The sequence below is a fragment of the Capsicum annuum genome, chromosome 11, assembly GCF_002878395.1.
Source record: "Capsicum annuum cultivar UCD-10X-F1 chromosome 11, UCD10Xv1.1, whole genome shotgun sequence".
NCBI lineage: Eukaryota > Viridiplantae > Streptophyta > Magnoliopsida > Solanales > Solanaceae > Capsicum > Capsicum annuum.
In genome coordinates this window covers 126,375,067-126,387,821 of record NC_061121.1, presented here as the reverse complement: position 1 = coordinate 126,387,821, position 12,755 = coordinate 126,375,067, and positions in this window count along the sequence as shown.

Below are 12,755 nucleotides of genomic sequence, written 5' to 3'. Positions count from 1 at the left end.
AGTCTAAAATCCACATCCAGTAGAGTCTTGTGCATGGTTGTGTAGCGCGCCACACTTATGGACAGGAGCCTATGAGGTATTTTTAGGAAATTTTCCCTTCTTTAAGTATTCATGAGCTCAAGTTAAACTCTCAATCTAATTCATCTTTTTTTTTCAATTTATAGAACATGCCTCCTAGAAAAGTTAATGGAAGAAGAAAGAAAAACCAGCCAGCACCTCCGCCCATTCAAGTAGATCCCCTGGACGAGCATGTCTCCCATTCCAAATTCAAAGTTGCATTCACCACTCTAGCCCATTCTATCGTAGCTCAGAATAAATACCCAACTATTGTTCAGGCTTACCTAGTGTCCAATACAGCTGCAGTCAGGATTCGGGACTTCACTCGAATGAATCCTCACCTATTTTTAGGATCTAAGTCTGAAGAGTATCAAAAAGTTCCTCGATCAGGTGTAGAAATTCATAGTTATTATAAGATTTACTTCCATAGAGTGTTGAGTTAGCTTCCTATCAGCTACAAAATTTAGCTGATACATGGTTTAAGCAGTGAAAGGTAGACAGGGCCACAGATGAAGAGCCCATAGAATGGAAAGAGATTGCTACTGCTTTTCTAGAAAGATTCTTTCCCATAGATTTGAGGAAAGCCAATGTGTTAGAGTTTATCAACATTAGGCAAGGTAATATGAGTGTGAAAGAGTATTCCCTCAAGTTTATTCAGTTAACTAGGTATGCTCCCCATGTAGTAGTAGGCAATAGGACCAGAATGAGTAAGTTCGTATCAGGGCGTCAGAGAGTATGGTTAAAGAGTGCAGAACTGTGATATTAATTAAAGAGATGGATATATCTAGGCTTATGGTCCATTATTAGTAGATATAAAAGGCTAACAATAAGGAGAGGGAAAGAGAGACTAAGAGATCCAAAATGGTTAGCTTTAATTTCACTCAGCCTAAGTTAGAGGGTGGCAGTCATTCCTAATTTCATCCAAATTCTTCAGTTCCAGCTCCATCCTCAGCTAGTGCTCCAGCACCTAAGTTCAAAAATGGTAACAAAGATAGGGTGCCAGGATCTAAGTGTCAGGGTATTATCAGTAGTGCTCGAACAAATCCTCTTTGCCAAAAATATGGCAGAAACCATTAGGGTGTCTGCAGAGCTGCTAGTGATGTTTGTTTCAGATATGGCAAGCCAATCCATAGAATAACATATTGTCCTCAGTCAAGTTTGCAGGGTCTATACAATCGTCCCCCAGCTCAGTCCAGTCCCCTGAATCATTAGGGTACCACTTCCAGTGCCACCAGTAGGCAACGTCTAAACAGGCTTTATAAACTTTAGTCCAGACAAGATCAGGAAAGTTCTCCTGATGTAGTCACTGGTATGTTAAACATCTTCCACTTACATGTTTATACCTTATTAGATATAGGAGCTTCTCTCTATTTTGTAACTCACTATATAGCAATCAATTTTAGAGTCAATCCTAAAATCCTAGCAGATCCTTTTTTAGTCTCTACCCCAGTGGGTAAGTCTATCATAGCCCGGTGGGTATACAGGAACTGTCCGGTTATGGTATCTCAGAAAGTTACTTTAGTAGACCTTGTAGATCTAGAGATAATGGATTTTGACATCATTCTTAGCATAGATTGGCTTTACTCATGCTTTGCTTTAGCTGATTGTAGAAACAGAATAGTTTATTTCCAGTTCCGAAATGAACTAGTCCTTGAATGGAAGGGTAGTACTACAGCGCTTAGGAGTTGATTTGTTTCATACCTTAGAGTAAGGAAAATGATATCCAAGGGGTGTATTTATCATTTTGTGTGAGTCAAAGACTCTAGTTTAGAGACTCCTAGCCTTGAGTCAGTTCCAGTAGTAAATGAATTCTCAGATATGTTTCCCGAAGATCTTTCCGTAGTTCCTCCCAAAAGGGAAATTGACTTCGGAATAGACCTTCTAGATACTCAGCCTATTTCTATCCCACCATACAGAATGGCTCTAGCTGAGCTTAAAGAGTTGAAATAACACTTAAAAGACCTTGTAGATAAGGGGTTCATCAGACCCAGTTCCCCATAGGGTACACCAATTCTATTCATGCGTAAGAAAGATAGTTCTCTTAGAATGTGTATTGGCTACCGTCAGTTGAACAAAGTCACAGTCAATAATAAATACCCATTTCCCAGTATCGATGACTTGTTTGACCAACTTTAGGGTGCCAGCTATTTCTCAAAGATAGACCTCAGATCCAGCTATCATCAGCTCAGAGTCAGAAAATGTGACATTCCAAAAATAGCTTTCCGAACTTGGTATGGTCACTTCAAGTTACTTGTTATATCCTTTGGTCTCACAATTTCCCCAGCAGCTTTTATGGACTTAATGAGTCACATGTTCAAGCAGTATTTATACATATTCATTATAGTCTTCATCGATGACATTCTTATTAATTACCGTAACGAGAATGATCACACAGATTACCTCAGAATCATACTTCACACCCTCAGAGCCGATCAATTGTTTTCCAAATTTAGTAAGTGTGAATTTTAGCTAAGGCCAGTAGCATTCCTTGGTCATGTTATTTCCGATGATGACATTAGAGTTGATCCTCAAAAGACCAAAGTGGTGAGAAACTGTCCAAGACCCATTTCTCCATTAAATATAAGGAGTTTCTTGGAATTAGATGGCTATTATTGATTGTTTGTTGAAGAATTTTCATCTATTGCATCCCCCATGTCTATATTGACTCAGAAGAAAGTCAAGTTTCAGTGGTTAGATCCTTGTGAGAAGAGTTTTCAGGAGTTAAAGACTCGACTTACTACAGCCCCAATTTTGACATTACCAGATGTTTTAGATGGGTTCGTTGTGTACTGTGATGCATCCAGAGTAGGCTTGGGTGGTGTCCTAATACAAAGACTTAAGGTAATTACCTATTCCTCTAGATAGTTTAAGACTCATGAAAAAAATTACCCTACCCATGATCTTGAGTTAGCAACAGTAGTATTTTCCTTAAATATGTGGAGGCATTACTTGTATGGGGTGCATGTACATGTATTCACACACCATAAGTGTTTGCAATATGTATTTTCTCAGAAAGATTTGAATTTGCATCAGAGAAGGTGGTTAGAGTTGCAGAAAGATTATGACAAGAGTGTTTTGTATCATTTGAGTAAGGCCAATATAGTGGAAGATGCTCTCAGAAGGTTGTTTATAGGTATTATTGTTCACATTGAGGATAATAAGAATAAGATAGTTTAGGAAGTTCATCACCTTGCCCGACTAGGTATCCGCTTAGTCGATTCAGTAAAGAGTAGTATGTGGGTGCAGAGTAGTTCTAAATCATCCCTGGTTTTCAAAGTAAAGAAAAAGCAGGATAGATACCCCAGACTATTTAAGTTGAAAGAGTCAGTCAAAGATCAAAAAGTATAGATTTTCTCCCAAGGGGCAGATGGTGTGTTGTGTTGTCAAGGTCAGCTATATGTGCCAGGTGTAGATGAACTGAGGCAATGAATTCTTACAGAAGCACACGGTGCGTGTTACTCGATTCATCCAGGGGACACTAAGGTATACTACAACTTGTGGGAGATGACACTAAGGTATACTACATCTAGTGGTTTGAACAGAGATATCGCAGAATTTGTAGTTAAGTGCTCTATGTGTTGGTGGGTTAAGATTGAGCACCAGAAGCCTAGTGGGTCCATAGGAGTTCAGTATTCCCACTTGGAAGTGGGAGAAAGTGAATATAGACTTCATGATAGGTTTTTCTCATACTCGTCGTCAGCATGATTTAATTTGCATCATTGTAGACAGGATGACCAAATCAGCCCATTTCTCGCTAGTTCATACTTCCTATTTAGTCGAGGACTATGCCAAGCTTTATATTAGAGATTTTTTCATATTACATGGAGTCCCACTATCTATCATCTCAGATAGAGGTATTCAGTTTACCTCTTACTTTTGGAAGGCATTCCAAAAAGGTCTTAGTACCCAAGTTCACCTCAATACAGCCTTCCACCCTCAGATAGGTGGTCAAGCAGAAAGGACCATTCAAACTCTAAAAGATATGTTAAGGGCATGCATTCTTAATTTTAATGGTAGTTGGGATAACCACTTGCCTTTGATTGAGTTTGCGTATAATAACAGCTATCATTCCAGTATTCAGATGGCTCTGTTTGAAGCTCTTTATGGTAGAATATATAGATCTCTAATTGGATGGTTTGAGGTAAGTGAGACCACAATGGTAGGGCCCGACTTGGTGCTTTATTTCTTAGGGAAGGTTTAGTTTATCAGAGAAAGGCTTAAAGTAGCCCAGAGCCGACAGAAATCATATGCAGATATTAGGAAAAAGGATCTTGAGTTTGAGATTGACGATTTTATATACTTTAAAATCTCTCCCATGAAAAGAGTAAAGAGGTTTGGCAAGAAAGGGAAACTCAGTCCCTAATATGTCAGTCTTTACAAAATTCTCAGTTGTTTTGGAAAGGTAGCTTACGAGCTTGATTTGCCTTCAGACTTAGCTTCAGTGCACCCAGTATTCCACATCTCCTTGCTAAATAAATTCATTGGTGAACAACAATTGTGGTCCCATTAGAAAGCATAGATATTCAGAATGATCTTTTTTTTGAAGAGGTCCCAATCCAAATTCTCGATCGTCAGATTCGTAGACTAAGGAACAAAGAAGTTCCCTTGGTCAAAGTTCTTTGGAAAAACTAGTCCGTTAAGAGAGATACTTGGAAAGAGGAAGAAGATATGTGGTACAAGTATCCCCAACTCTTCTCCATAAACTCAGACATAGCTTGAGGTAACAGCCTTTCTTAGATTTACTCAGTTCTATGTTCAATTACAGTTACAAACTTAGTATCTGTTAATGTTGCATATCATTATCATGACACTCATCCATTAATGAATCAATTCATCTAGGTAATCATGCTTTAGTTATGCATGTTCAGCATGTAAACTTAGTTTGTCAGTAGTCTCAACTTAGTCATGCTTCAAATATGCATGTTCAGTGTTTATATACATGCAGTCTATCAGTCTTTTCATCTTAATCAGTCTCATTAAACGACGAATATTCCCAATGGGAAGATATTGTAATACCCCATATTTACCTAGCTTATTTTAGCTCTTAGTACACTACAATTCCTATGAATAACCTTCGATCTAGGTGGAATTACTCAGTTTAAGACCCACCATCTTGTAGGAAATTTAGCCAGCTTTCCAATGATATAAAATTTGCCCAAATTCTATATCTAGGTGAGAATTTATGTACTTTTAGTGAAACAGTGTACCAAACTCAACAGCAACGTATCGTGGTGACAGGCCAAAAGTAAATTGTCTGTTTCCAGTGGGAAACCATAATTTTAGTGCGTTGTAGTGAAGTTCCTAGTCAAAATTATCATTTTTTAGTGTGTCAATGTGATAATCGAGAATTGCGCCAATACCCATTTTAAGAATTGTCAATTTCTAGTAGTTGGTCACGATACCACAACGTTGTGCCAAGGAATAAAATTGCATTCAGTGAGGTACCGCGATGGCACCGCATTATGCCACAGTCCCACGTTGCAGTTGTTAGCTTTCCAGTGGCCCGATGCGATTACACCACATCATGCAGGTAAGTAAAATTGGGATTTCAGTTTCCAGTTTCGAGTTTTAAATTTTTCCAGGGGTAATTTGGTCTTTTCTAAGGCCCTAATCAGTCTAGACATGATTAATTAATCCCTACAAGCTAATTAGGTCATTATTTTCACTCAATCTTCCCTAAATTAAGAGCTTTCTATCAAATAGTAAGACCTTAGCCTTCAAAAATCAAGAGCAATTCTCAAGAATTTCATCAAGAAAATTCAAAAACTCATCCTCACAGGTATGTTATGTGTTCATCTACGGGTCCTTACCACCCATGGAGCCCAACAATCCTTTTTGAAAAATACATGATTGAGATTTCATGATTTACATGTTTGAATTTGATTGTAATTTTATTCATGATGTTTGTTTGGGTTTCAGTCCCTGGTTAATTACAAGTTTCATGAAATTAAGATAGCATATTTGGTGAATTATGTGATTCTCATAATTAAACGCTTGAATTTACAAGTGGAATATAGTAGCCATGATATTTATGTACATATTTATTATTATTGTAATACCCCATACTTCTAACTAGCTTAAAAATCATCCCAAAAATGTTAAATACTTGCTTTAAAGGATGAATTCACTTTTATATACATGGAATTTTCATCAGAACAAAATTCTCCTAAATTCGATATCGGGGTAGAAAGTTATGGATGAAATACAAAAGGTAGTCTGAACAGCCTAGGAGCGACGAAAAGGGCTGACGGACCATCGATCTAGCGTCTAGTCACTGCCAAACCATCACAGTGAGGCAGTGAGTTAACCTTCTAGCCAGGCACGATGAAATGGCCGACGTACCATTGAGCTAGCGATGGACCGCCCAAACTAAGATAATGAAATTATCTTAGCATGTGGTTGGAATTCTTGTATTTGAAGTGACAAATGTTTCCATGATGTATTATTTTAATGTCCATGCCTAATCCTCAAGTTATGCATGCAAGATGTTTGCTAAATTCCTAATTGAATAAGAATTATGCTTAATGACTCAATTGTGACCAAATTGGTGAATCCAAGTTTTACCCTTATGTTTATAATGACCTCCATATTATTGTTATGCATTGTAATGGTTTGGTGGAATGGTCATGAGATTAGACTTACGAAATTATGACATGTTTATATGTATTCCTATTCATGTGTAAGTGTATGACATACAAATACTTCATAAAAATCCCCAATGTTTATACTATAAATTTTTGACTATGCTCATGTGTTCAAAAAGTATCATGTCTTGTTAATTTCATGCTATTGAGTCCTGGGGGTACTTGTACCAGAAAATTTAGTTGTGTGCCTAGAGCCAGTGTCAGTTTCATGATAATCTCAGTCACTCTATGATCAGTAGTATTCTTAGTTAGTTTCAAAACTCAGTAGAATTCAATCAGTTACATGGCTCAGGAAAACTCAGAAATCTCATGAACTCAGTCAGTTAACAGAATTTAGTAATATTCTGTCAGTCCACGAAACTCAGTGAACTTAGTCTAGTTCATCTCAGTATAATTAGTTCAGTGTCTATTCTATTGGGAGTAGGATTCAGCACCAAGCGAACCTAAGGATGAGGGTACACACTCATCGTAGAGGGTGTGACTCTTAGAAGCAATCCTTGCATTCCAAAACTATATAGCCAGCATAGGTTGAGAAATCAATAATGATAATTAATTATTGATGAGGTGGATTATAACTGCCAGTTGAGGGTCCCACCATTCTCTTTTGGGGACACTGCCAAATGAAGGTCACTTATAACTTGTCCTTACCAATGGCGCGATATTGACACCCTTCTAATTTGGGTTACAGATTGGATCCCAACTCTATACAGAAAAGGGCTATGTTGGTTAGATAACTACTTCTCACAGTTTCAGTCTTAGTCTCAGTAAAAGAACTCAGATAGTTCTTCAGATTCAGTATTGTCCGATACATTCATTCAGTTCAGGACGGAACTTAGCTAGTTCCATCAGAATCAGGACTGTCAGACACAGTCACTCAGCTAACAGTATATTAGTTATATGAAACTAATGTTATCAGTATTCAAAATCAATAGTCAATGTTATCATGATATCCTTTACAGTTACATATTTATGCATGTATTCTGACATTCATGTTATTCAGTTAATTAGTATAATTTATGCATATGAACCCCATGTATTCAGCCTACCTCACTTTTCATACCAGTACATTCAGACATACTAACGCATACTTTTCTTGTGCACTATGGTGTTTTATACCGTAGGTTCGAACGCTCCAGTTCCTGATCGCACTTAGCTTCAAATTTAGCCAACAACAGTAGATTTGAAGTGAGTCCTCATCATTTAAGGATCGCATGATTTTTTCATTACTTCATTATTTTAGTTTTTATATATGGAGTTAGTTGGGGACATATCCCATCAAATCCACAATTTTCAGACTGTTTAGAGGCTTTCAGCCTAGCATGTTCAGACAGTTTATTTCAATTTTGGTATTGTTATACCGTGTTTCCAAATGTTATGTTTTATCAGATATTTGAACCTTATGTCCTTTCAGCCCTTTTATTCCACATTTATACAGTATATTATGTAGTTCTTAATTTCAGATATCAGTCATGGGCTAGTTTGTGGTCCTTTGGGATTGCTAGCACCGTGTAGCATTTTGGGTATCAGATTCGGGGAGTTACAATTATGTGAAATGATCATGCTCCCCAAGTGTTTGTTAAAGTGCCTATGTAAATTGAATAAAGCAATCATGACTTGTTAGCTTTTGTTCCCATTCATGTACAAGTTCATGCCTTGTAAGAGTTTGACAAAATGTCTCAATGAATGAATCATGACTAAGTGACTAGCTAGTATACTTTCAAGATTATTCCATGTCTACTATTGATGCTATCGAGTCCTGGAGGTATTTAATACCCAAAATCTAGCTATTTACCTAGAATTATAGTAGTTACAGAATAGTCTCAGTAATGTCATAAATAGTAGTATTCAGTTGGTTACAGAACTCAGTGAAACTCAGTCCAGTTCTGTCTAATTTAATAATCAGTGTCATTCAGTTGGGCGTAAGATTCAGCACCAAGCGAACCCAAGGATGAGGACTCACCTATTAGCAGAGGGTGTGATTCTTAGTAGTAGTATTTGCATTCTAGAACTACATAGTCAGCATAGGTTGAGATGTCAACCTGCCAGTAGAGGGTTGATAAGGTGTTTACCTATTAGATGAGGGTAATACCATTCTCATTAGGGAACCTGCCAGTAGAAGGTAACCCTTAGTCCTTCGGGATGACATTTTAGTGGATCTACAAGCCAGTGTCTGTACCCATGGCATGGTACTGACACCCTTCTAACTGAGGTTACAGGTTAGACCCCAATCATTTCAGAGATGGGCATGTCGGTTAGATGATTACCTCCCCCAATTTCAGTTTTAGTCTTTAGTATAGAACTCAGTTCAGTTCTGCAGAATTAGGACTGTCAGTAATAGTCACCTAATTGTCAGTAATTCAGTTATCAGTAATCTCAGATATCAGTTACTCAGTTATCAAAACTTAGTACTCAGTTTCAACATAAATCTAAGATACACTATATATATAGATATGCACAATATTACATACTCAGTGTTTACAGCAGTTCAGTTTTCCATGTACTCTCATTCAGTTTTATTCATATCATTCAGTCAGTTACTGTTCATACATATGAACCCTTGTATTTTAGTCTTACCTCATCTAGCATACCAGTATATTTCACGTACTGATCGCATACTCTTTTCTGTGCTGTGATATCTCATATCATATGTTCGGACCCTCAATTTTTTGACCGCGCATAGCCAGATTCAATCAATAGCTGTAGATTCAGTAGTGAGTCCTCATTTATTAAGGATATTCTTTATTTAGTATTATAGCAAAATTAGTATTTTATTAGTTAGAGGTTGTTGGAGGGCTTGTCCTATCAACATCACATTCAGACAATTTAGTTAGAGGCTTTTCAGACTAGATTAGTTTAGACATTATTCAGTTTTTTAGATGTTTTGATCAATTGCTATATTTATCAGTATTCAGTTTGTGACCCTTATGGCATTTCAACCTAAATTTTGTATTATTTTAATATTGTTATTCAGTTCTCTTATGGGATAGATTACAGTCCCTCGGGGCTGTAAGCACCGTGTAGCATCTAGAGTACAAACTCGGGGAGTTACATGGTGCTTTTCCTAAAGTCCAGAAGTTTTGAAGTCAACTCTTGCAGTAGTGCAACACTTTTCTTGATGGCCTTGAACCTATTCTTAAACTCCTCTAGTTCCTTTAAACAGAAATCATAGGGTTAGATATAGATTTGCTTACCTTGGGAAGTTCTGACCCTGCCCGAGTAGAATCCTTATTGCACCATTCCTCTTCAACTAAGACATACCCCATACTTTTAAATGTATTAGAATCATAAGTAGAAACAACCTCCACTGGTGTGTAAGTGTATAAATCAATTGAGTAATATTGAAGAATCCAAGTAATGAGCAGGCTAGATAGTAAATTGGCAAAGGCATAAGCATCGGCTGCACTTTCAAGCATGTACTCATCAATTCATAATGCCAAATTGATTTTGATTTTACTAACCAAATGGTATAGTACAAAAATATCACGACCAATGATATTGCTGAAAAATTCTTTTCAAGGGATCAGTGTTGTAGCAAGTATGTAAGCCATAATGCAAAACTTGAAACAGAGGGACAAGGGACCAAAATTGGTCGAAGTAGAGTCAGTTTCTGAAAGAAATTTCTAAGCTTCTTCAAAGTTGGCCCCAAAATATTTAGGCCTGGTACCATTCATAAAATAGATGTCACCAGAGAACTTAGTATCAAAGGCATTCTCAAATATAAATTCATTCACAATGATTCTCGTTCCAAGCATAAAAGTCTCTAGTTTACCACTATTAGGGGAGAGGTAAAGATTTGCCTAAAATATGTGAACTGGATCCTCATAGACCTAAAGTCCACAGAGACGAAAGACAAGGGATGAATCTTGAAACTTAAAGAAGTGTTCGATATTACAGAAGGAGCATTTTAATTGATAGAGATTAGTAATGTGATCGGGTATAATGGAGAGACTTTTAAAGGTGGAGAATTTTTCTTTGTGAGAGCATGTCCAAAACTTGTGCATGTCCTCTAGAGGGAGATGAGGTTTCCTGGTGGAGGGGGTTAAACTAGAATTAGGACGGCATCTCTTGATGAGACTTGATTGAGATTCCATTGAGGATTCATCAGATGAATCAGAGTAAAGAATAGGGCTATTAGGATATATGAGAAGAGATTTGGATATTGTCGACCTTTAATGGTTTCTGTTCATAGGAGAGAAGGAAAAGTGAATTTTAAAAAGGGAATATAGGTAGAGGAGAAGACGATAAAGAGAGCTTGAGGAGGAATAGGATGAAGTATATGACTATTAGAAAAGATAGGTGAGGGAAGTTGAAGAGGTGCAAGGGAAAAGGTGACTGATGGAAGTGAAAAGATGGAAATCGAAGGAGTGTTAGAAAGGTAAAGAGGTGCAAGGGAGGCAAAAAAGACATGAAAATGGTGAGGGTAATGATGACTTTCATTTTGAAAATTAAATTTTAAAAGAATGACAACAAAAAATTATTTTTAGAAAAATAAGTCTCATAAGTCATTAATACTAAGAATACCAAGTCTTTTTCTAAGGTAACAAAAATATTTCTTCTAATAGGGGTTTTGTAAAAATATCTTCCAGTTAATATTTGGAATCAACAAATGTTTACAAAATCACCATTTTCTACATGATCATGAATAAAATGATGCTTGATATCAATGAATTTTACCCCTAGAATGATGCATAGTATATTTAGATAGACTAATAGCATTGATGTTATCGCACATTAAGTTAAAATATTCAAAAGACAAATTAAAATCAAGTAGTTGATGCATATTCCATAAAATTTGAGTACCACAACTTCCAATGGCTATGTATTCAGATATAGTTTTTCAAAAAGCAACTAAAGTTTTCTTTTTGTTATGCCATGATATCAGGGCATCACCAGGAATTTGTCAAGTTTCACTGGAACTTTCTCTGTCACTTTTATCAAATATGTTGAACATAATGTCTGGTCGGCTGGCAATCAGGTTGGAGTTCCATAGGCCTTTTTTTTCCATACCAAATTTTTTGATGAGTTCTTTCGTGTACTTGGCTTGACTGATGAAAGTGCCTTTGGGAGTTTTTTTATTTGTAATCCCAAGAAGAATGTGATCTCACCCATAAGACTCATTTCAAATTCTCCTTTCATCAAGTTAGCAAAATTCTAACACAGAGAGATCTTAGAATTACCAAAAATGATATCATCAACATAAATTTGTACAATAAAAAGATTTAAATCAAGCTTCTGTATGAACAGAGTTTTATTAATTTTACCCCTTTGAAAATTGTTATTTAATAAGAAAGTACTCAATCTCTCATACCAAGCCTTTGTAGCTTGTTTGAGGCCGTAGACTACTTTTGACAATTTAAAAACATGATTTTGATATGACAGATTTTCAAACCCTGGGGGTTTTTTTACAAAAACTTCTTCATGAATAAAACCATTTAAAAGGAACCTTTTACACCCATTTGATACAACTAAAACATTTGAAAGTACCAAAAGCTAATAAAATCTGAATTGACTCTAACCTTGTCACGAAGGCAAAGGTCTCGTCATAATCAATACCTACTAGTTGGGAATATTCTTGAACTACAAGTATGGATTTATTTTTTATAACCTTACCTTCTTCAATAAATTTATTTCTGTACACCTATCTAGTTCCAATTATCGAGTCATTTCTTAGTCTTTCAACTAAGGTCCAAAGTTGATTTCGCTTAAACTGGTCCAGTTCTTCCTTTATATCTTCTACCCATGATTCATATTTGAAGGACTTATTGGCTTCCTTTGGTTCGATTTGGGTTACAAGGACAATAAATGCTTGTCTTCTCAATGATGCTTATTTTTACACTGTATTGTGGATTTTTGATGCTGAGTTCGTTTGGAAAGCTAGCATCATGTTTCCACTATCTTGGAACACTTGGTTTCACTATATATGTTAAGGAAGTTGACATTATAGGGGGTGTAATTAACTTATATTGTGATGTCTCAGAGGTTGTGCTGTCATTTTCTCCAAATTGTAGATTACTTACCCGTTCTTCATTAGCACTTAAGCTTATAGAGGGTGAT